At 36.7% G+C, this 24,869-nt stretch overlaps 1 long non-coding RNA gene across 2 annotated transcripts in view; it reads left to right on the top strand.

The window, feature by feature from the left end:
* The window catches only part of LOC125694350 (uncharacterized), a 96,960-nt gene that overhangs the window by 56,807 nt on the left and 15,284 nt on the right, over positions 1-24,869 (top strand). For both annotated transcript variants that reach the window (XR_007377515.1, XR_007377514.1), the window contains 3 exons: positions 15,766-15,817; positions 17,488-17,582; positions 19,559-19,612. This is a non-coding gene — a long non-coding RNA (uncharacterized LOC125694350). The remainder of the gene's footprint in view (positions 1-15,765; positions 15,818-17,487; positions 17,583-19,558; positions 19,613-24,869) is intronic.

The raw sequence follows: 24,869 nt of genomic DNA, 5'->3' as shown, positions 1-24,869 counted from the left end.
GCCAAAGGGTAGAACGCTCCATTTTACTTCTGATGTGTAATTTCCCCTCTTTTCTTGCTTAAGTGGCATTTTGAAAAGCAAACCCATGTCTTTTCAAGAGTAAAAAAAGAAATACAGATGTGTTTTGGGAAAGCGGTGGAAAACTGGTAAAGGGAAGAAAGAAGATGTAGTTGGGCTCTGGACCTTCTGGTCATTCTGGTCATTCTGAGGTTGTAGGGCATGGAGGCGTGCAGAGTGGCTGAGATGTGTGACTGAACTCCAAACATGGACACAGGGGAGTTATTAAATGATGCTGATCCTGTGGAGCATCTTTTAATTCCACAGAGCTAAGGCTGCATGTGGTACACTACTGATATGCGTTGATCTTATGGGTTTCCCTGCAGCCTCAATTTCTACTTATCAAGGCCAGAAACAGAATGGAGGAGAAAGAGGTAGAAGAGGTAGAGGCTTTTCAAGACTGAGGCTATCATTACATACCCTGTTTAAGGACTCAGTCAGCCTTGGTATATACTTAGGGATACTCTGACCCTGTGGAAAAGGCTGGTGGAAGGCGGCAAGGCAAGTGTCAGTATCTAAATGGTAGGTTATTCTGCTACTACATTCCTTCACTGGTCCTGTATTACTTCTTTCCCAGCTTTCCTCCTTCTGTGAGTCCTAAGGAGAATGGAGAATCTCATCTGAGAGATGCGAGAGTGTGAGTGGGTTAACTGTGAAAGGGGAAGGAAATTGGCCAAAAAGATTTTCCTCTGGATTGATAAGATTATAGGGAACTGAAGAAATTTGTGAGATTTTGAGATTTCTGTAGCAGCAGAAGGAAGATAATCAATTTACAAATTATGTATAAAAGGTTGAGGATTCCTGTTGGGACTGGTTATGTAGAGGTTTGGGTCAAAAGAAGTCCATAAAAAAATGACAAAGTTGGGAGGTGGGGTCTTGTCACATTGTGTTGGATAGTTTGCAACCTGGAAGTGAAAATGTAAGAATGTAGATAGGAGATGATGCCCTTTTTCAGCTTCTACCTGTGTGCTGTAGAGAAGAAAGGCAAGGGGAACAGTCATGATACATGCAGCCTCATAACTTATTGTAAGTGCCACCTGGTAAGAAGGGAAATTAGTAGTAAGACTTTATGTCAGCTAGGAAAGGGTAACTCAGTTCATATCTTACTCCCATCTCCATAAAGGCCTGTCCAAAATAAATCTTTTGAGGTTAAGAAAGGGATGATTAATTCCTTTTTTATTTTTTGTGCTAATGCATTAATTGGTTCCAGGCAGACTGGGAAGAGCAGAGCCAAGATACTGCAAGTAAGGCTGCAGTCCAGGTAATGTGAGGGCTGTTGAAAAGCACCAGGAAGTTTATAAAACCTGGAGTCTTTCATTCTCTGAAAAGTTTTGTAGATCCAGAAAGTTTGAACAATGCTATGTTTTGGGGTGCTTAAAGAGAAAGAAAGAAGAGAAACATCATAATACTTCGGACTTATTCCAGGACTGCTGTGCTGCTTTAAGGGGAACCTCAAGCATTTGTCTCCTGACCCTGAGTACCATATTTCTGTCTCCTATGATCACCCTCCAAGCTGCTGAAGATCAGTCCTTAGCAGTTGAATGTTAGGATTCCTTGTCCCAACCTTATGCGTTACCTCTTCTAATGACATAGCTAAGTGCTAGCATTCTTGACTGTAAGCATGTGTGTGGCCCTCTTCATTAGCCCCATCTTGAGCTTGTTGTCTCTCTACTACCCTTTTGGGTTGTGACTGGTTCAAAATCTGTCATTGCAGGGTTCATGCTTACCAGGTGCTCTCCCCTTGGAATGGTCTCATTTGGTGTGTTCTCCCAGTACTCATACTGGGAGAAAAAGAGCATAATAGCAATCTTAAAGAAGTGCATAGACAAATCCTGCCCTAGCAGTCAGCAACAGCGGACAATCACCAAACCACAAGAGCTTTTATATGAGGCTTTTATTTAAAGGAAGTAAAAAACACTGTCTTTAGTCATATTAATTTCTCCTTTTTATTGGCTTTTAGGGAATGAGCAACAGCTCAGTGACATGTGTTTGTAACAAACACAGGTTATGAAATAAGTGTCTTTCATTATTTGTTCATTTTGCAATGAAAAGCTCTCCAGATCTGCCTCCTAAATGGTTTAACTCAACATTAGAATTGATGCTGCCAAATACCGACTGATTCAATAGACGACGAGTTTCACATTCCTCTTTTACATGGGGAATGTGATATAGAACAATGACCTCAATTTTCTACTGTGTCCTCAGATTCACCTCTTTTTGGCTGTCTCTTTTTCTCTTTCAGTATCTAATAGTTTTTGGAGTCATATGGGTCTTTTAAGGGCACAACTGTTTAATAACTAGAAAGTATACTTCTTGTGGGTCTTTTGGTGACAACTTTTACATCTAATGAGTGTTCAATAGAATGTAATTGGAAGCTCTGATCCTTAGACCTTGACCTCTCTAGACCTTGTATGCAACTAAGTGACCAGACAGCCCTTAACACTCATTAGGAGTTATCTGGAACCAACTTTACAAAGCTATGTGAGGAAACTGTTTAGATTTAGCCTCATGCCACCTGCTTTGTAATCTGTTGATGTGCCCTCTGTTGATCCCGCTGTCCTTATAGTAACTGGAAAGCTACCAATGATTTCATTTTAAAGCAAATATTCTAATTCAGGAAGTATAGAATGGAAAGCTGGTTACTATATTTGTCAGCATATGACTTTCAAAATCCTGTAATTAGGAAAGATTACTTCAGTGCCATGGAGAAAATGGTCGCATCATTACAAAATGGAAGAAAAACATCCAAAGAAAATTACTGAAATCAGCTAAAATTTGTTTTGATACAGTATGTTCAGATATATCAAGGTATATCCTTAAAGTTAATTATTACTTTTTATTATTGGCTTAAAAAAAATGTACGTTTCTATATGCATTTCTGAAGAATGTCCTGTTAGTCCTGCCACTAATAAACACAAGGAGCTGACTTCCTTCTTCTTCACTAATTTTTGAGTGAATATGTGAAAATATGTTAAGTATCTTTTACCTAGTCCATGGATGTATTCCCAGTTTCTCACTGTTTCCCACTTTATTTTCATCCTAATGCATTGGACTAGATTTTGTCTGAGTTTTAACTCAGACTTCAGAAGCCACTACAATCCCATGCCTATTTTTTTTTTAAAGATAAATGCAGCAAATCATGTAAAAAAGGAAAGGAAAAATGAAATTCTTAAGATTTTTTTTTTTGATAATTTTTCAGTGGCTTAGGAAAATGATCCAAATATTTGATCGTGATCCTTTCTGGAAGCTGTTACATGGCACCAAATGTATCCATATATAGAAGACAGATTTTTTTTAAGAAATTGAATGATCTTGTTAATGCTAATACGTTTCAGTAATTTGTCTTTTGAAGAGTAGTCTGTTTTGAGATCTTCACAGCAAATAGAGGAAATGAAGTGCTGATGTTGTAAGGAATAATTTAGTATGTCTGGAGAGATCTAAAGCAAAACATCTGGATCAATTTATTTACAAAGTCCCTGTAGATAAAAAGCACTATCTCTCCAAGGAATCAGCTTATGCCCTTTCTGAAGAATAATTTAAAAAAAGAAAAGTGTATAATCGTCATACACGGAAAGCTCCTGGGACATTGTTTATGAAGGAATCTGAAGAAAGTTTGAAATCCAGTTTCATGGGAGATCAGCTAGTTGCTGAAAATGTGGGGTGGTTTTATGATCTTAATTTAGCCTGGCCTGCTCTGTTTATCTGCTTTCCCCACAACCCCCAACTTAAAAAATAATAGATTTTGGAAGCTAAGGTGAAACACATAAAGTAGACTTGCAAGAGCTGTATCTGGAATGGATAATAAACTCTTGGAGTACTGTGATCCACATTTCATGTGGACATGTGAAATTGTCCTCTGGGAAGACAATTCTGAAGCATTTGTTATTGTAATGTAAGCTCTTTGAGCTCTTGATTTTTTAATTTTTATTTATTTATTTATTTTGTGAGAGATGTCAATAACTTACAGAAAGGTGTATGTGGGTTGAAAAGAGGAAAAAAAAGAAAGAGCTTTCATATTCAGGTATTGCAATCTGAAAGGTTGTGCAAATTCATTTGATGATACTGTATTTGCTCTTGAAAAATATTTTGTTCTTCCTTTAAGAAATCTAAATATAGCCATTAACATAATCATAGTGATATTTGCCATGACTTCATCACTAGGTAAAATTATAATGGTGATACAATTTAGAATGTTCGTATATTCTCCTGATGGAACTGCAAGTGTTCTGAGAGTAGGGGGGGTCTTTTAAATTCTTTTGTTACAGTTACTACAAGCTATAGTTTAACTCTGTTAGCAAAGGGGTGTTGTTATAGCCATATTTTGTGACGTTTGTGCCTGAATGTTCTTAGCATTATAGAATCATTTGAGTTGGAAAGGACCTAGTCCAACTTCCATCAATGAACAGGGGCACCTATAGCTCCTTCAGGTGCTCAGAGCCCTGTCCAGGCTGCTCTTGAATGTCTCCAGGGATGGGACATCCAGCACCTCTCTTGGCAATTTGTGCCAGTGTCTCACCCCCTTACAGTAAAAAAACTTCTTCCTTATATTCCAGACTAAATATCCCCCCTTTTACTTTGAAACCATTTCCCTTTGTACCATCACAAGAGATTCCACTAAAAAGTCTGTCCCATTCTTTCTATAATCCCACTCTAGATGCTGAAAGTCTGCTGTCAGCCTTTTTTACTCCAGGCTGAACAGCCCCAGCTTTCTCCCCCTGTCCTCATTTTCAAGAGCTGCTTCATGCACTTTCTTAGTTCATGGTGTTGGTTTTTATACCACGTTTTCTGCAATTGCAGGTTTTTGTCTTGAAAGGTAAACCTGAACCACAACAGATGAATAATTAATGAATATTTTCCTTTCAGGAGACACATTTTACAGAGCTTGTATGTGACCTTCATTTTTTTTCTGTTTCATTTACATTTTATGTATCCTTTTAATTGCAAAACTGATGAAAACTGCTAACATTGAATATGCCCAGATGTCTCTCTTAATTTCTTGTCAGAAATATAGTGTTAGTTTTCTAAAGCTGTTCATTTTGAACTCCAAATGGAGTATCTCAGTATTACATTTTTCTTACACTGTTGAGAGAAGTGAAACCTCCATCTCTCCTGCAGAACATTATCCTCAGGGCTTCAAGTGCCTTAAACAATCATGTAGAAGTCAAATGGCTCTGGGACAGAACATGGGTCTAATTCCATCCTAAGTTTGGTCATGAATCTGAAGGCTGTGGTTCAGCTAAACCTCAGATCCATTTAAATTCAGTTTCAACTCAGCATCAGCATCCACAAAGCCTAGCTGAATCCTATTGTTGTTGACAGTATACTCAGCTCATAAAGAATCTGGGCTTAACGTAGACAACTGGGATCATTATATAAATCAAAAGAAGATGAAAGTTGAACCCACATCTTTCAGCTTGAATACTAAAAATCTGCCAAGAGGAATAAAAGATACCTCCTGTAAGGGTGATGAGTTGCAATTTCTTTTTGAATTCTTTTGTTTTACATAGTAAAGAAAAGGAGAGAATGGCCTGATTAAATCATATGGGTATGGACTTTTTCGTCTTCTAACAAAAAGATTTATTTAAAGTTAGCATGAAATCTTAATATTTTAGTTAATTTTATGATGTATACACCAGTCCAATATAATTTGCAGTGAAATTATTTAATACAGTGAAATTATTTTGATTATTTTCCAGATAATTTCCAGTGAAATTATATTGATTATCTCCTTCCTGGAGTTCTGAAATGAGGAAAAAGAGTGCTTTCTTTCCCAAGAAAATACACCTAAGTCCTTGGTTGTATTTCCCCTAGATCATAGAATCTTTATTTAATGCTGTGTTCTTTTGCAGAGAAAGTATTTGTTCAGTTACTGAGGAATCTCCCAGCAGTGTGGAGGACGTTGCAAAGATGTGCAGTTTTGCACATTGTTTCTGCTTCTTGGTGTATACAATTGAGGAGTGTGCATAATCCTTGGTTAATGATGTATATTTATATAATTTTTAATAATAATTCTGCAATAGATCTTATGGTCTGCAGTAGTAGAGTACTGGAAGTCCCCACACATATTTCATTATTAAGTGGCTTAGTCACACAACACAACGTTTTTAGTTTACTTTACAGATGTGTTTTCTTTTGTATTTCATATAAAAACAGAAAAGCAACCTAATTCTTTATTTTGTGTATTAGTGGAATCATCTCATGGTCTTCTGATAATTGCTGGAGAAATTAATGGAGTTTTTGGAAAAGGTTCTATGAGAAGTAAGAATTCAGAGTGAGATCCAAAAAAGCACTTAGATGCCTAAAGAAAAACTTAGAATTTAGGTTCCTAATTCCAAGGGAGTGTGTAGACACAGACGCTGCACTGATGAGGCTGTTTAGGTTGTTGAGAACCCAGTATTCTATAAATAATGTGGTCAGCAGTTCTGTTGTCTTTCTGGAGCTGAACGATGAATTGTTGTTTCTCTTTCTAACATAATGTGGTAGACAAATACTAATTATCTGTTTTACTGCCTGCCCACCTTTTTGGAGTTTAAATCTAGTTTCTACTTACCAGGTGTGTCAACTATGTACTGATGATACAGAATTCACAAAACACAATCTTTATCGTCATTCAAAAAGGAGGTCCTCTTCTTTTGTGCTCTAAATTCAACTACTTGAGCTGATCCATTCTTGGTTCAAGAAATCTACCTGCTACAAAGCAAGCTTGTCAGATAATTTCAGATGAGACACTAAACTAATGTAACAGGATTGTCAACTTCATTTATGATTAATTAGTGGTATGTGCTGCATCTCTGTAGCAACAACAGCTATCATATTTTCTGTCCATATTGAAGATGAATAATTTAGCCAATTAAAAGCAGTTGTAAAAGATCATTCAGCATTCTGCCTTTCACAGAGTTTGTCTTGTTTCTTCTGATTATATTCAGGTATTTTTATTAAAAATGGTTGAATTACACTTCTTTAGTTCTAACTTAAATAAGATCAGCCTGGAATTGGTCTCACCAGAAGATCCCACTAGATTTGCTGATTTTGAAATTGTTAGAAAATTTACAAATCCATCACCTCTTCTATTTCCACTTTCTGTTATTCTGGTTTAACAACCAAAATTTGTTCATTCTGGTTTTACAAATCTCCAAGTCTTTACAAAAAAGGTTTTTTTTTGTTTTGTTTTGTTTTTTTTTTTTTTTTTTTTTGTTTGTTTGTGTGTGTGTGTGTGTGTGTGCATGTGCGTGTGCGTCTTTTTTAATTTCATCCTGTAGACATAGGATGATCTAAAAGAAAGAGACAGCGAAATCCTTCTCTTTGGTCACATCTTTAGATCTTTAAAAATAGAATTATTAGGGACAATTGTTGTGTCCCAATTCTTGAATATGTTACATTTTCATCTTCTGCTTTTCAAAAGAGAGGGATTCAATGCTACCTGTAGTGCTTGGAATGCATAATTTTGCAGGGACAGTTCAAGTAGACATAAGGAAAAACTTTTTCTCTCACAGAGTGGTCAGGCACTGGAAAGGCTACCCAGGGAGGTGGTGGAGTTGCCGTCCCTGGCAGTGTTCAAGAGGCGTCTGGGTAAGGATCTACGAGATATGGTTTAGTAGCTTGTGGTAGTAATGGTGATGGGGAGGATGGTTGGACTAGATGATCTTGCAGGTCCTTTCCAACCTCATGATTATATGATTCAGTTCTAGGGCTGCCATCAGACTTAAACTAGTTTTTAGAACTAGAACTTTACAAATGACAAAGTGCCTGCTGATTTGGTCTTTAGTATTATAGGCAATCTTAGGTTACTATATTTTCACTGCTGTGAATGCTGGTATTTTATAGAATTTGAGCCTATTTTCAGTGTCTTAGGGGAGTTGCTGGCACAAGTATACCTGGGAATTAAATCCTTCATGAAAATATCTGCCTTTCTCTCACAGACATGATTGCAGAAAAGTGGACAGATACCACAAGGATTAAAAGGTAGAATGTTGGAGTTTCAACCAAACATGCAATGTTTTACATATTTGAGAAATAATTATTTTGCAAGTATTATTTTAGCAATCTATGAATTTACTGATGTTTGAATAGTACAAACACAACAAAGACAGTCATGAAGAAGGCAGGATAGTAATGAGAGGGTGCTGATATTGCAAAGATTTAATGAGTGGTAATAAAAAAGTGATAGCAGTGTATGCATTCAGAAAAATAATGGAACCATCCTTCAACATGCGACAAGTATAGAATATTATCAGACGTACCTCTGCTGGTCCTAGTTTTACTGTCCATCAGATCTAAAAATGACTGTAATAGCAAATATCACTGTAGCCCCTGAAAGCATCTACTGCAGCCCAGCTGCATCCTTGATAATCAGATTGGTTATGACAACTATGTGTAGCCATAAAAAAAAATGAGAAAAGCAAAGAAATGTGTTATGGTTTATCCCTTGGCTCAGAGGACAGACTGTGGAAACAAATGTCTAGAATTCATCTATTCTTCACACTATGTACTAGTGCTTGCTTGAAAGAGAATGTTTAAATTACACTTTAAATGTATATATTATTCAGTCATGCAGAATAGATTTCCACTGATGAATTATAGAATCATAGAATCACCAAGGTTGAAAAAGACCTCCAGCATCATCCAGTCCACCCACCCACCTATCACCAGTATTTCCTACTAAACCATGTCCCTCAGTACAATGTCTAAATGTTTCTTGAAGACCTCCAGGGACAGTGACTTCACAGCCTCTCTGGACAGCCTAGTCCAGTGCCTGACCACTTTCAGTGACCAACTTCTCTGTGTAGACAAGCCTGTGTGCTTTTGAAGAGCTAGGATTTTCTTTTTTCAGTTTGCTTTTGTAGACATAGTTACAAGTAGATGAACAGTCTTCTCTTGCCCCCATCCAATGCAGTTGGAAATTGTCACTTGAGAAGGCAATTTCTGTTTTTAATATAGATTATATGGTGCCCAAGGTTTTGATTAAATTACATTGAATGTTAAGTTGACTGACAATAGAAGTTAGTGGCAGCAGATCATGAACAGTCAGATAGTGACCATGTGGCATTTACATGTGTGTATACCGGTCCTGCACTGACATGGAAATTGGTTTGACCTATGTGACCTATGTTAGCTGGGAAAACTCTATACTGAAGCCAATTGCCACGCTTCCCAGATGTCAAAGGCATCTGCTGTAATTCTATAAGGGTATTTTGTAATACAGACTTCTACATAGTTTGAAGCACAAAATGAGAATGTATCTTGCTCACTTAAAGTATTTAGCTTGGTCTTCATTCTGGTGGCTCCAATGCATTCCTGCTGAAGGATCCTGAACATCCTTCAACTAAATTTTGCAATCTTTAATTGAGCAAAGTATTCAGAAAGCAATGTATTTTGATATCTTCTATTCTTGCCACTGAATTTGAAGGGCATTTGAATTTGATAGACAGAACTCTTCCTTAATGTTATTTCAACCTAGGGAATGTTGCAAATCTCTCACTGTGTGGCTGCATTTTCATTAATTTCTTCCCTAAATATCCAAAGCATGTATTCTTCCATGGGGCTGAGATGAGAGATCCTCTGTACACAAGGAAAGCTTTAAGATTTGGCTCATTGATCCTATTATGGAACTCTATTTCAAAGAAGCACTTGTGGACAGCAACACATACGTATATATTTCTCCCACATGCCCACATCGACTTTGATAAATATCTAAATCTGTCACACACAGTAAGTTGTACTCCTCATCTGCCAGTGCTTGTGGTCAGCAAATTATGGATGGTCTTTACCAACCCTAAAGGTAGAGGCTAGGTTTTTTAGCTGGTGTAATGCTCTTCTAAGAAGATATGCAAAGAGACAAAAATATTCATTAAAACATCTGAATTAATCACAGTTACTAGTTCAGAAGAGAGCAGAGACTAAATGAGGTTAAAACTTCTCATAAGAAACATTTTATAAGTAAAAATAAGCAGAGAAAATATTAAGAAGACACTTCTTATAAGTTGCTGTTTTGAGAAGACAATTCCTGGGAATTTTCAATGGGACTTCAGTTGGTTGACAATTATTTTGGGAATACTTAAATTCTCCCTACTCCTACTTCATTCAATATTTTTTTTCTTTTAGCAACTTAAGCAGCAAGGTGACTATATTTTGCACTCATTTTTATAATTGCGAAATAATAATAATATCTTCCTACATGACTCTATCTTGTTACTCACCACCAAGAATTTCAAAGCATTTTACAAACCATATTATACTTATAACAGTTATTTTGCATCTTACGGACAGATACCGATTTCTGAGGAAAATACAGTAGCATACAGTGTTGAATTATAGGTATTTGTTCTGAGGTCCAAGGAGAGTTTCTCAATAACTTGAGGAGTCAGATCTTTTGTTAGAGAACTTCTTACGCAACTGAATTGAGCATGAAGTCAAGCATAAAGATAAAACAGGATTTCATATCCAGCCTCTTTCTGTCACATGCAATATTTCTATCTGCACTTTGTCTTTTGAACTGTAGATGAAGTTAACTATACTAGTAATACAGAAGCTGCAAGGCATCGGGTGTTGTGCCTTTATTCATGTAACCTCTGTTAAGTAGTCAAGCTCCTTCTATATTTTGGCTAAAGGTTTAGGGTTTAAAACGTGAATGAGTTGTTATGCATGTAAAGCACATCAAAGTGACAAGGAGTTAGGGTGATTTTTAGCATTCAGGTATGACATCATATGTCAACACAGCACTGTACTAGGCTCATAAGTCCACCTGAAAGGTTTGGATCTTATATCAGCTGATATGTGTATAACCTTTGCACAGTAGTTCAAGTGTGGATATGATATTATATGCTCACTTTCCACTATAGCAATGTGCACAAACAGTGGGGTTAACTGCTTCCTGCTGTTAGAACCTAGTTCTAGGAGGTTTTAACAACTGGAGGCAATTTTCATAGCAGACATTTTAGCAATGAGTAAAATCTTACCTTGCTATTCTATCCATCAGTCTCTACAAGAATTTTGTCGTTAATGGACTGGCATTTCACACTGTTATTCATGTTGGTGTTTCAGTGTATATTCTGGTCTCAGAAATCTTGAAAGCATTGGACTCTGTGGCATAATAATTTACAGAAAACTCGTATTCCTCTGTGCGGTGGAAGGAAGACTATACTAGAATAGGCTCACTGTGGTAGAAAAGAAGGCTCTATCACTTCTTCCAAAGCATTAGATTCTGTGAATGGGAGGGCTGTGAGTTCCCAGAAAGCAATTTGTTTGTATTCAGAAAGAGTACACATACTAAGCATAGCGTCTGGTTCAATTTGTATTGATTATGTAATAGCAGGTTGTACCATCTGTTCAGCAGTGGTATATCATCCTGCTTTCTTCTATCACATCTTTCTCTTGCTGATCTTATGCTTGAGCTTCAGTTTAGATTTTCAGTGCTGGGTGTTGCAAAAGAAAAATGTGCCACAATCTTCTCTTGATCTTGCTTATATTTTCCTTAAGTGACTTCTTTCAATGTGATGGGTGGACAGCAGCCTTTTTAACAGATGTTTCTCACAGGGTATTGCATAATTATTTTTCAAGAGGCTTCTAAAAGCAGATGTTTCCACATCTTTGTTCTTTCCCCTCTTGACACTTCAACACAAACAGCAGATTCCACTGCTGCTGTCCTTCAGATCTAGTGAAAAAAATACCATAGCAATGATGTTGGATTTTTTCAGCTCATTTGGCAATAGTAAATATGTACTGGCATGATTCTTCTCCCTTTCCCCCTTGTCATTGGCCATGTTTGCACACAGTATCTCATGCTTTCTCTTTTGGAAACACTGTCTTTTTCTACAACCTTTGTATAGTTGATCTTTACTTTCTTCCAAAAAATTTTCACATTGAGAGCAAGAGTAAATCTTTGACTTCCTGCCATTTCAGTATATAGTTTTTGTTCTTATTCCAAGGCAGATGACAACTGTGCCCTGTGACACCTCCACCACTGTGAAGAAAGACTCTTTGGTATTACTTTGGATATTTTTGGGTGAAATAGCTCCATTTTCTCTTTCTCACAAATAGAGATACAACAACTGGACTTTCCTATTGTTTACAGAAATAGCTCCGCTTTCTTGCAAACCATTTTGTAAGGGGACTTCCTAATTTGAGTATTTTTTCCTCAAAGACCAAGGGAATGCAACTAAGAATGAAGAAGAGGGCAGGCCCGGACAAGTTTCATCCAGCTATAATTTATCATTACAAAAGATGAATTTCAGCTGTTAGTCTAAAATGATGATAAATGCCTGGATGAAGAAAACAAAAACTTTCTAGTAAATCTACTCCGTATCTTACTTTAAACATCATGTTACTTCCTGTAGTAAAACATCATCTGATGCTATAGCACTTCCTGTAGTAAAACATCATCTGATGCTATAGCACTTTGGACACATGACAAGTTTCATCCTTTCTGATTTATTCTGGGTTATTTACTAATTTGTTTTGGGTCTAGTGACAAGGGTCTTGCTTTTCTGGATCCTGAGGGAATGCACAGCATTTTTGAAATACATAGAATATTTTAAATTTCACAAGCTTTACCTGAAACACAGAATCACAGAATGGTTAAAGTGGAGATCATGTACATCACAGTACAGATTCCTGCTCAAAGCAAACAATTAGAGTTGTGTCCAGTAGGGTTTTGAGTATCTCCGAAGTAGAGACTGGTAAGCTTCTCTAAACAACCTCTTCCAGTGTTTAGACACTATCACCTTAAAAAGGTTTGTTCTTATATTTATTTTTTATTTATTTGTTTGGGTGTTTACGAGAACATTATGGAAGACAGTTTTGAAAGCTTTTCTAAAATCAAGACGAATTACATCCAATCACAGTGTTACAGTGTGGTTAAGGTTGAAAAAGGGATCTTTAGAGTTCATTTGGCCCAGTAAAGTTCATTTGGTCAAGCAGGGCCACCTAGCTCAGGTTTCTATTGAATATTTCACAGGAGACCCCACAACATCTCTGGACAACTTCTTATGTTGCTTAGTCACCTGCACAGCAAAGAAGTGTTTTCTCATGCTCAGAAGGAGTTTCTTGTGTTTCAGACTGTGTTCATTGCTTCTTGTCTTGTCCCTGAGTCATTGAAAAGAGCCTGGAAGATGCTATTTGTCCAAATCCTTTCTTCTGCCCTTCTTGAAGATGTTACATTTGCTTTCTCCTTCTTAGGGAACTTCTCTGACTGCTCGATCATTCATCTCGATCCATTCAGAGCTCCTGCCATCTTTCCTCAAATTCCTGCACATAAGCATGGACTGTACTGAAACACAGAGGAGGTGATATTTCAAAATATCTTCTTTTTGGAGGGCTATATCCCTTGGGATTCTTCCAAGAAGGTTCCTGAATAGGCCAAAGTTTTCTCAAAATATAGTGTTATGATCCTTTTTACCTTGTTTTCTCCCCTCAAAATCCTGAACTCCACCATCTCATACTTAGTACATCAAGACTTTCCCCATTTTTTCATGTCTCTGTCCAGTTCTTCCTTGTTTGCAAATGTGAGGTCTAGCCAAATACCTACCCCTTCTTGGCTCCTTGATCACTTCTCATTTCTATCCACAGATATTATGTTCCCAATGATGACTAAGGCCAAATTGTTTTAGGAAGACCTCATCTACTTCTTTCAGGTGATCAGTAGCAGTTACTGACATTGCCATGGTGATTGGTCCTTCTGTGTTATCTGTTCACAAGTAGCTAAATCATTTCCACATAGGAAATGATTTCCATAAGTCACAGAAGCATCTTTGAAGGGAAACAGTGGAAAATTGATCCTTTGAGAAATATAAAAATATACTAAAAAAACTATAAGAAGATGTTCCACAAGAAAGAAGCATATTTTGGAAAGGTAAGGAACTGGGTGATACTCTTTTTTTTTTCCCATCCACTTTCTTTATTTCTGTTACAGCAGCAATGTTCATAATCATTACTGCTCCTGTTTGTTGCTCTAGATACCAGTATGACAACTTGAGTGAATGAGAGGACTTTGCTAATACAAATAATCTCTAAAACTTCTTTTTTTTTTCTTCTTCTTCTTTCCTGTGCTCTGGCTTGGTGATTATCTTGGTGTTCTAATTTTCTGACAAGTTAAGCATTTATTTTTCCTCCAGTGAAAAATGAATTTCCATTTGACTTTTCATGTTGTTTTCCTTTTCCCTGAACACTCTCTCCTATATCAGATTCTTTTTCCTTCAACAATGATCACAAAAAGGTTGGACATGACAGAAATGTGTAACAGATGAAGATAATGTTCCAGGTATGTGTTGAATTATCTAGTCATCTGTATACTTTTAGATATCTTATTTTAGATATCTTATTTTATCTCATCTTCCACATCTGTTTTTTGAGGCTTGAATTTTTTTTTAAAGTGCTGCTTGGCATAATTGTGCCAAAAGAAAGAAAGAAACAAACAAAGAGTGAAAATATAAATGCAATCTTGCAAAGAAAGCCCAATGGTCAGTCTCACATAAGCATGGGAACCTTCTTGCAGATCGTAACAAATGAAAGTAGAAAGATTGCTAATTTTAGTATATTTGTTAGTTATATGTAATAGTCTTACAATAATCTCAACCTCCAAAAAATACAGAAAAAGAGAAGAGAAAAAGTAGAAAAAAACATGTCAATGGCTGCTGTACTGTAGTATTTCTTTCTTTTCCAAAGTGTAATCCAACTTTTTTTTGAATTAATGTACACAAGTCACTTTAACTGCTGGCTGCAAAACTTTTGGCAGTTTGTTTGATATTCCAACCAATCTCTGTGTAAAGAACTGTCTGAATTGTTTATAGGCTTGTAATTCTGCCCAGAGTTTAGTCCACAATCTCCTATTTTGAACACAATTGTACTTAGGAAGATGTTTGGGCCTTGCACTGAAAGGCTGTGGTTAGTGGGCTGAAGACTCATAGAATTTAGAATCATTAGACATGTTTTTATCAACAGTTAAAAAAGAATAAAGCAAAGAAGTAATTCCACATAAATATTTCCATTCAGTATTCTTACTGTGCAGTATGACTGTAATTCATATTTTCACAACAAAGTCTATTTTTGTTTCTTAAAATTCCTGGAAATGTAAAGCCACTAAGAAATAAAAAGTGACCTGGCAAATTATTGTCTTCACATTGAATATAGGATAAAAAAGGAACAACAGTACAAGATGAAGATCAGGAAGGCCACGACTATTTCTTCTGTTCTTTTTTCAAATTTAGATGTATGTGTTGTGTTAACAAGGTAGGTATTTTTTGTCACAGTTGCACAGTTATGGAATTTAGTATTGATCTGGTGCCAAGATTCTGTAAAAGTATCTAAACAACATTCTCATGTCTTCAAGAATGTACATAGGTGAACCTGGGCTTTGCATTATCTTATCTTCGTGGTGAAGGGCAGTAGATGGAAGTTGCTATTTTTGAATCTGATCTAACTTTAGCTGAAATGAACAATGTAACATGTTCATATTAAAAAACCCTGAGCTATCTCTGAAGAACCTTATTCCCCATTTGAAAGCAATGATGCGTATAACATTGCTTTGTGCCTCGGAAAACTAGCTCTGCAAAACAATAGGTTTGATTAGTTTAGGTGCAGTATTTTACTGATGCTACTAAAACTGCTACCAGAATTCTTCAGTTATGTCTTCACAGTTCTGTTTGGAAAGGGATGATGTGAACTCATCCTTTTTGAGTCATCAGAGAATTGAAACAGGGCATTTATTTCCTTCAGACCTATGACCAACTCCTGTGTGAAGAGATTAAGGATCCTGACCTGTTTCTAGGTAAGACCTTTCAGCCTGGAGGAGGCTCAGGGGAGACCTCATTGCTCTCTATAACTTCCTGAAGGGAGGTTGTAGTGAGCTGGGGGTCAGCCTCTTCTCTTGTGTCATTAATGATAGGACCAGAGGGAATGGTTTCAAGCTATGGCAGGGGAGATTCAGGCTGGACATTAGGAAGTATTACTTTTCAGAAAGGGTGGTCAGGCACTGGAATGGACTGCCCAGGGAGGTGGTGGAGTCACCGAGCCTGGGGGTGTTCAAGGAAAGGCTGGATGTTGTGTTGAGGGACATGGTTTAGTGGGAGCTATTGGGAACAGGTGAACGGTTGGATTGGGTGATCTTTTAGGTCTTTTCCAACCTTGGTGATTCTATGATTCTATGATTCTATGATTCTAAGACACATTATCATCAAAACCAAACGAACAGTACCCGCAATAATGTAAAAGACAGGAAGTTTTATTGAAGTTGCAATTAACACTGCAAAGTAAAACACTGTAAGAACTTTTATTAAGCTACAGGTTTTGTCTGCTTGGCATTTCTTTCAGACTGCCTAGCATATTTAGATATATTTAAAAGACAAACAGTCTCAGAATGATCAGTAATTGAGAACACACTGAAGATAGATAGGGAAAGGGGAAAAGGTAGTGCTTACCATTAGAGATGAGGAAAAAGAGCAGATAGAAGAGACTGATTGATTTAAATACAACCACACACACCCCACAATCTCGTTTTGAACGCATAGAAGATGAAGAATTGGATAACACTCAACATATAAATGTCAGGAATAAATTGTGTCAATTGTCAGGTTTTGTCAAGCCAAACTACAGCAGAGCAACAGACCCTGCTTAGAAAAGAATAAGGGAGTCTATCTCAATTTTATTAAAACTTCATATATTAAAACTATAATATATCTATAATTATTCCACATTCCAACAGGAAATTGAGGCATATAATATTCTCAATGAATCTACCACAGAGTGGATGCGAAAGGAGTTCACTAAGTATATCTAAAGAACTACTTTTTACTAGTTGTTTGATCTATTGAATAAGCATCTATTGTGCCTTTGGTGTTCAAGGGTTTTAGTAGTGTCCTTGATAGTGATATAGAAAAGCCTTATGAAATTTCAGTTGGCGCTAACTCCATATACACTGAAAGAAATCAATAGATTCAGAAATTATATTTACATAAAATTACATGAAATATATTTACATAAAATTCAAGGCTTTTTGACAAACAAATGTAAGCTGTTGCATTTACACAGAATAATCAACAGTGTAAATTCAGGATGGAAAACCCAACACTGCAAAAAAAGTACTAGGGTTCATGAATCTCAAGATTAATGTTAGTCAACAAGGTGATTTAAAAGGAGAGTTTTGGATATATTGGAGCTGGTTAGTCTAAAGACAGGAGGACAACTTGGGGGAATAAACAATAGTACAAGCTGTTGCAAGAAAGGTTCTGATTAGAAGTACAGAAAACAGTTCTAATAGCAAGGGGGATGAAGTGCTGGAAGAGATTGCCTAACAATAGCTTGGAGCATCCATCAGCAGATTAGACAAACATCTGTTAGGAATGACATGGTTATAACCAAGCTTGCCATGGTGTGGGAGGAGTGGAAATGGGTAACCTCTGGAATGATTCTGTGTTTCCGTTTATGATATTTTTCCTGCAGAACTCTTATTAAAAACAAGAATTGCAAGAAAGGCACTAGTGATTCCTGCCTTCTGTACACAGTTCTACTGCAGTGCATGTCTTCCTCCACATGAGGTAGGACCAGCTTGGCAGTTATTGATTTTATTTAGCAGGAAGGTTTTTTACTTCATTTGCTCTATTACTATTCACATAGTGCAGAGCAGCTTTGGCCCAAGTTCATTGTCAGATAGCATGGTTTAATAGGTAGGTCACTGTGTACATTCAGACAACTGAAGTGTTTCTTGCTTTACCACACTGATTATTTTTGTAACCCATCCTAAATCCCTTTGGCTCTGTTTGGATTCTTTCCTGCATTTTGTTCGTGATATCTGTTTGCACTGCATGATTCAAGGTCCTGCTTCATGTGAGCTCTGGGAAGAAGGTATTACTACACTCTGGGTGTTATGGCACCTGGGGTTATGGAGCTTGAATTTAAATAAGTCTTCAGTGTGTTACTGTAACACGTGTAGCAAGCCACAATAACAGACACTGAAGACAGGAGTCTTTCTGTTGCCTGGAGTGGAAGTTGTTGTATAAGGATCTGAATGAAAAAAAAGATCTTAAAGGGATATTCATGGTTACTATTCTCTTCAGTTATCATTGTATCCTTGTACCACTGTATTCTGCCATTCTTATTTGCATGTTCAAACTGTCATCTTACTCTGATTTGATGTGTCCCTGCTGTAGCATTCTGATACGTGGAATGCATGAAATACGCCTTTCATATGAGCAAGAATTCTAATCTTGCTCAGACATCTCTGTGGCCAAAATCTGATATTTTCTGTCTAGTCATAGAGTTCAGAGGTCATGCTTGTAACTTATCTGGTAAAGTATAGTAGAGAATTGGCTGGTACAGGAAGTATATAGAGAATGGAACATTTTAAAAATTATATGTAATTCATATACAAGTATTGAGCTTGGAACAAAAATCATAGCATGTGACGTGAGAAACATTTATTTAGTTTTACTGTCATTTTATAGCAGTATTTCTTTAAGTTTTACATAATATATCTTTTTTCATTGGGGAAAAAATCAGACTCTAGCAAATGGTGAGACAGCTTAAAAATAATTGTAACTAGGAACTGGGCCATGATTAAAATTGTTCAGCTGTTTGTTTTATTGTTTGTTCCCAAAACCTTAAATGCACTCTATGAGAACAATAACAACAGTTAGCATGTAACTCCATATGGGCCAATTCTTGCAGTCCTCACTCAGTCCTTTCTTACTCAGAAAAACTTTTTAGAGTGCTTTGCAAAGAGTCAGGGTTGGAACTGTGTGTTCTAATTGTTTTGTAATATTAACATGGTAGCTACCATGGAATAAGAAAACAAAAACAAAAAAAAAACAAAAACAGAAAGAGAAATAGATTGAAGACTGTCTGTCTACTAGCACATTTGGATTCAGGAAGAGTTTAGAAGAATGTAGACAGTGATGTCTCCTCTGACAATGTCCGTATCTCAACTTCATGATGAGGATGATAATGATAGAAACTAGAAAGAAAAACAAAATGTAAAGAAAACAATGATGGCTATTTGCTACATAAGCTATAAACATAAGCAAGTTTGTAAGTAAGAAATCACGTTTACTCTGGATGACCTTAGCTGGCACACAGAATCACAGAATTGCTCAGGTTGGAAAAGACCTACAGGATCATGAAGTCCAACCTCAAACTAACTATTCTACCCTAACTCTAACAACCCACCACTAAATCGTGTCTCGGAGCACCGCATCCAGATGATCTTTAAACACATTCAGGGATGGCGACTCAACCACCTGCCTGGGGAGCTCATTCCAGTGCTTAACAACCCTTTCTTGATATCCAACCTAAACCTCCTCTGGTGCAACTTGAGGCCGTGTCACCTGTCACCTGTGTGAAGAGACCAAACATGGAAAATGTTAATTTTTTGAGGCATTTGCTGGCTTTCTTGGTTGTACTGACCTCCAGATTGGTTTGATCTCCTTGGAAATTCAAGTGCTTGCACTTCTATAATTAAGAATGAACTTTATTTGTATACATTTTCCTAAATGTTCATCTGTGTTTCCACTTTCAGGACAATCTTCTAAGAATGGTGGTGAAACATAAAGAATTGTAACCTGTTTCAGAGGTAAGGAGCTGCATTTGGTGTGGGATTTTCAAAACTCTGTAACATATATACAGCTGCTAGAAGATGAAGTATTACATAAACGTGTGAAATTTGCTCCCAGAGAGTTTATTTATAGTTAACTACAGTGCATACTGACAGTAGACTACATAATTTTCACAATACCTTTTAACTATAAAACGTCTTAATATTTTGATTTCACTGAGCTTTAGTTGGGTTACCAAGTGTGCATGGAAGACTTAATTTAGGAAAGGCTACTGTAAGCATAGTTTGAACCTTTTCTCTTGGGAGAGGTATTGAAACCTCATACATATTTTAGGATGGTAAGGATCTGGTGATACTGTAGGAGCCTCATTTAAAGCCCTTTAAATGTCAATATTAAAAATTCCTTTGCCTCAGTGGATTCTGGACCAAGCAGCATGCAAGAGTAACTGAACTAAGGATTTTGCTGACTGTAACATATAGTATATGCAGTACAGTTTTATAAAAAAAACAAACACATTTGCTAAGAATTATTTTTGCTTTACTGATGTTTTAAGAAGTAATTTGATGTAGTATAGTGAAAAGGGCATAAAATATTCTAGGTTTGAGTCATTAGAACCAGATGGTCTTTAAAGGCTTTTGTCTAAACTAGAATTGGGAAAGTTTGTAAACTCTGGATAGTCTGAAAATATGCTCAAACTTGATATATCAGATATGCCCAGTTTTATAATGTGAAATTCTTTGTCTGTTTTCCTGACACCCTAGTAAGGTGTTATACAATTTAGGCAATTACAATAAAATTTTGGATGCTACTGTTATTATTGTTCTGCTTTGGAACTGGAAAAACAACAAAATTGCCCTAATGCAGTGTAGTGGAGAATATCACAGGGAAGAATTAATAGGGAAAATAATTTTTATTACTTAATATTAATTTGTTGTGTTTACATCATGGGTCATATTTGTTTGTGTGGAAAAGGTCAGAAAACAGCAACAAGAAAACCCAAATCTCTCATTCTGGAAGGATGACAAATGTTTTCTCTTCAAAATAAGAGCAGTATTGTTAGTGGAACAACACTATTTGACAGTGACCAGTCAGAACTGCAGAATGCAATGCTGAAATAATATTGATCATCACAGAGTAATACGACAGCTGTTGAAATTAAATATGTCACTACTGTCGTGTGGCAGTCCTTCTGCATCCTGGACGATATACGGCCTTTAGGCAGCTACTAATCCTACTTACTTGAGTAGTCTGAAAGGTGGAGGGAGGAGGCAGTATCTATGATGGTAGGAATTCACACAAATTGTTGAGGGGATATAGAGGCAACCTGAAGTTTATTTCACATTGCTAATATGGATTGTGTGAAGGATGACTGTCTACACAGAAGTTACCTATATTTAAGATCAGAGATAACTTTTATTTTCTTCTTTTCTGACTTGTAAAAATGACAACAAAATCTGGTAATCTGAAATTGAATTAGAATGTGTCAGGAGTCTTTGGATGCTAATCTAAAAGGTCTTGATGACATTTTCATACAATATCTTGGGCATTAGGAGTGGATTTTGTAAACATTTTTTTTTTCTCTGTGATTCCTACTAATCCCTCTCACGTGAAAACTTATTTTTCTGATGTATTAGTAGTTTCACTGTCCCTGAGTGTGAAGGAAATGTGTCTGCATACAGCAAGCAGTCAAGCAGGATCAGATTTTCTCTGCAGGAACTTGTTGATTTCAATACAGAAAGATGAACTTGCAAGTATACATCAAGCAGATTTCAGTGTGGCTTCTCTCTGAACATGGGCTGGAATGAAATGTAAAGTCCTTTCAGAATGTTAAACTACCTTTTAGAGAAACCAACATTTAAAAACATAGTAATAAGTGAGCTACAGAAGGAAGCACAAGTGCTCAATTCAGCAGCATTGTGCCTTTGAAGATGCCAAGGTTCAGTTATAAATTGTATATGCCACTTTTTTTTTTTTTTTTCTGTCAAGATGCATAAGCAAACACCTGGTAGATATACTAGACTGATTTTCTTTGTGTAGGTGTGTATATAGGTACACATGCAAACACTTCTTATCATGCAGTTGTCTGCTAGTGGTTGTGAATTTGTATCTTTGATTTGCACAACTAAGTCAGGTGGGCACACATGTGGCCCTGCAAATATTGACAAGATAATATGTCCTTTTGTCCCCTGCAGTAACACAGGATGATGGATTAGGATTTTTTTAATGTTTCTTGGTTCAGAACCTTTCCTTTGAATCTTAAAGTCAAGTGAAACATGCTCCAAAGACTTTGTCCATAACAATTGGCAATTTTCCTATGTTAAGGAGTTGAAGTGAAAGCTTTTATTATGTCTACCTGCTCAACTAGGTTCTTCCAAGTTTAAATATAAAATAAAAAATGAAATGATTGGTGTAAAGTCATGACATACACAGTTTTCTGTGCAAAATCATGTATTTCTTTTGTTTGCTTTACTATTTATTAATTTGTTTTGGAGATGCTTACATCTTAATGAGGCTTTTGAAAAACTTACTCTGTGTTTAAAGTTTCTAAGAGAATTTGAAGCAAGACAAACAATGTGGTTTTGGGTTTTGTTGTTAACATTTCTCAACTCTGTCCATGTCATAAAAAACAACATATTCATTTGTATGATTTGGCCTTAGGGCACAGGAAGAGGTGTGGAATGAACAGTGGAGAATGCAGTGGATGTGTAGTAGAGCTTTGGATCAGAAAGACTGTCTCAGAAGCTAGTGAATTTGGAGAAAGCCATGTGTCCATTAAAAAAAAAAAAGTATATATCTTGACTTGGATGGTTATAAACCATTTTCCTAAACTGTGAGCTACAACTTCCTGAGGAGGGGAAGCCTAAAGGGAGGTGCTGGTTCTTCTCCCTGGTAGCCCATGATAGGATATGTGAGAACAGCACAAGGTTGCACAGTGGAGGTTTGGACTGGATAATATGAACAATTTCTTTAATATGATAGTGGTCAGAAGCTATCACAGGCTTCGTAGGGAGGTTGATGATGCCCTATGCCTGTCAGTGTCCAAGAGACATTTGATCTCTTTTCTCCTGTCCTCTCCTCTCTGAAAAACCCCAACTCTTTGGATCTCAAATTGTAAAATTACTCTAAAAAACAGATCTCAGAAAAAATAGTTAAATTTGTAACTGGCAATCATTATTAATTTATATTAAAACATACTTCAGTTTTGGCCCACCAAATTAATGAAGTGTACAAAGAAGTCTTTGCAGAAAAACAATTGAATTTTTTTTCTTTAGGGCTAATTTGTTGCTTTGCCTTTTGCTCCAAGTACTCACTGCCATTGATGCCAGAAGTAGGGATTTAGTTGTGATCCCAAGACAACTTTAGAACCAAAAGATGAGTGCATTTTATTTGAAAATTAAAATCCAGCTTGTCCACACTTGCCAGGAATTGGTTGGATAATTTGGAGCAGGAATTCATTCTCTACTTTGCATTGGGTGACAAGGTGGAAGCATACTGTCGTTCTCAGTAAGAGAATACTCTGAGTGCTAACTCAGGCATTGACTCTCCGCCTTGGAAGAAAAGCACAACAGGAGTCTTCACGGTAGGGCATTGAGAGGCTCAGCTCACATATTCAAGCTTCTAACGGCAGAAGGGACCACAGTGAGTGCTGTCTGTCTCTGGCATAGCACAGAATTTTGAAGAGTCATTACTGCTCCCCACATCTGTTATATGGTTCTATAATAGCTCCTATTCCAATGCATATCCACAAACAGGATGGTTTTAACATGCATCAAGTCAGCCAGCCAGACAGATGTTTTGAGGCACATAATATAATTATTGATATGAAAATCAAAACAAGGTATCTTATAAAAGCAGCCACTGTCGGATAGTTATGGATTAGATCATCAGTCTTGTTGCTTTAACAAACCCCGTATTCATTATCGTAGCTAAGGGCACTTTTTTCTTTGCCAGAATTGGCTGTCCTCTTAATGAATATTGCAAATCGTAACCCAAATTATATGCCTTAAACTGTCTTCATTTTTTATTTGCAATGCTGTTCAGGAGCTTGATTTGTGTTATTGCAAAGCATTTCACTGATGGAAGAAAGGGAGACTGACATGCAATGAATGGGCTGCAGAATTCTGTATGGACAAGCAGTAACTCAACCTTCTGGTACAGAGTCATCTCCATCTTGTGTTTGGACTTCACTGTGAACTCTGTCTCCTCTGAGCTCCCTCACAGGAATTATAGTGCTGACTTTGACTCTGTTTTGATAAAGACTCAAAGTTTTACACCAAACAGATTTAAGACTGACTGCTAGTGCTGTATCTCAGCTCTACTAATGTCAAAAATAGAAAGCTTGGGGGAAAGAAATGAAAACATATTGAATTTTTGCTCCTGAGTGGATTAGAAATTTGAACTTTTTTTCCTTTTATTTCCCATTCCACCTCTAGATAATTGTAGAATCATAGAATGCTTTAGGTTGGAGGGGACCTTTAAGATCATTTGGTTCCAAACCTTCTGTTATAGGCAGGGATACCTTCCTCTAGACTAGGTTACACAAAGTCCTATCCAGCCTGGCTTTGAATGTTTCTAAGGAGGGGGCATTTACAAAGATGCTGGGCAACCTGTTCCAGTGTCTTACCAACCTCACAGCAAAAAGTTTCTTCCTAATATCTAGTCTAAATCTACCCTCTTTCAGTATAAAGCCATTTCTCCTCATCCTATCTGCCCTCCTCCTCTACTACCTGCCCTTATAAACAGTCCCTCCCCAACTTTCCTGTTGGCCCTCTTCAGGTACTGGTAGGCCACTATTAGGTCTCACTTCTTCTCCAGGCTGAAGAACCCCAGCTCTCTCAGCTTCTCCACATCATAATAGACATAAAAGACATAATAATGTATTTTCTCTTTTGAAAGACTGTGGACTAACTTTGGGTTAAAAACATTAGAAGAAAAAGAAAAATCATAATAAAACCATAAAAAGAAATCTGTTAAAAGATACCGAGAAAGAATGTTTTACTTTATTCAATTGAAGAAGTTTTTATTTTTCAACTGAGCTATATATATGTATATATTGCATATTTGACCATAATATAATATTGGTTATCAACAGTTTCAACAAAAGAAAAGTTCTAGTGGAATGATTTTGATAAGGAACTTTTAAAGAACAATCTAATTAGGCTAGTGTACACTTTTCAGCACAGTAACATGCTGTAAACATGCAAGTACAGTGGCAGATGGGAGTAGTATATGGACTCCTGTTAACATCTGTTTTCTGTGTATAATCTACAGTCC

Source organism: Lagopus muta, chromosome 6, assembly GCF_023343835.1.
Source record: "Lagopus muta isolate bLagMut1 chromosome 6, bLagMut1 primary, whole genome shotgun sequence".
Classification (NCBI taxonomy): domain Eukaryota; kingdom Metazoa; phylum Chordata; class Aves; order Galliformes; family Phasianidae; genus Lagopus; species Lagopus muta.
Note: the sequence above shows the minus strand (reverse complement) of the source record. Positions and strands in the feature narration are given on the sequence as shown.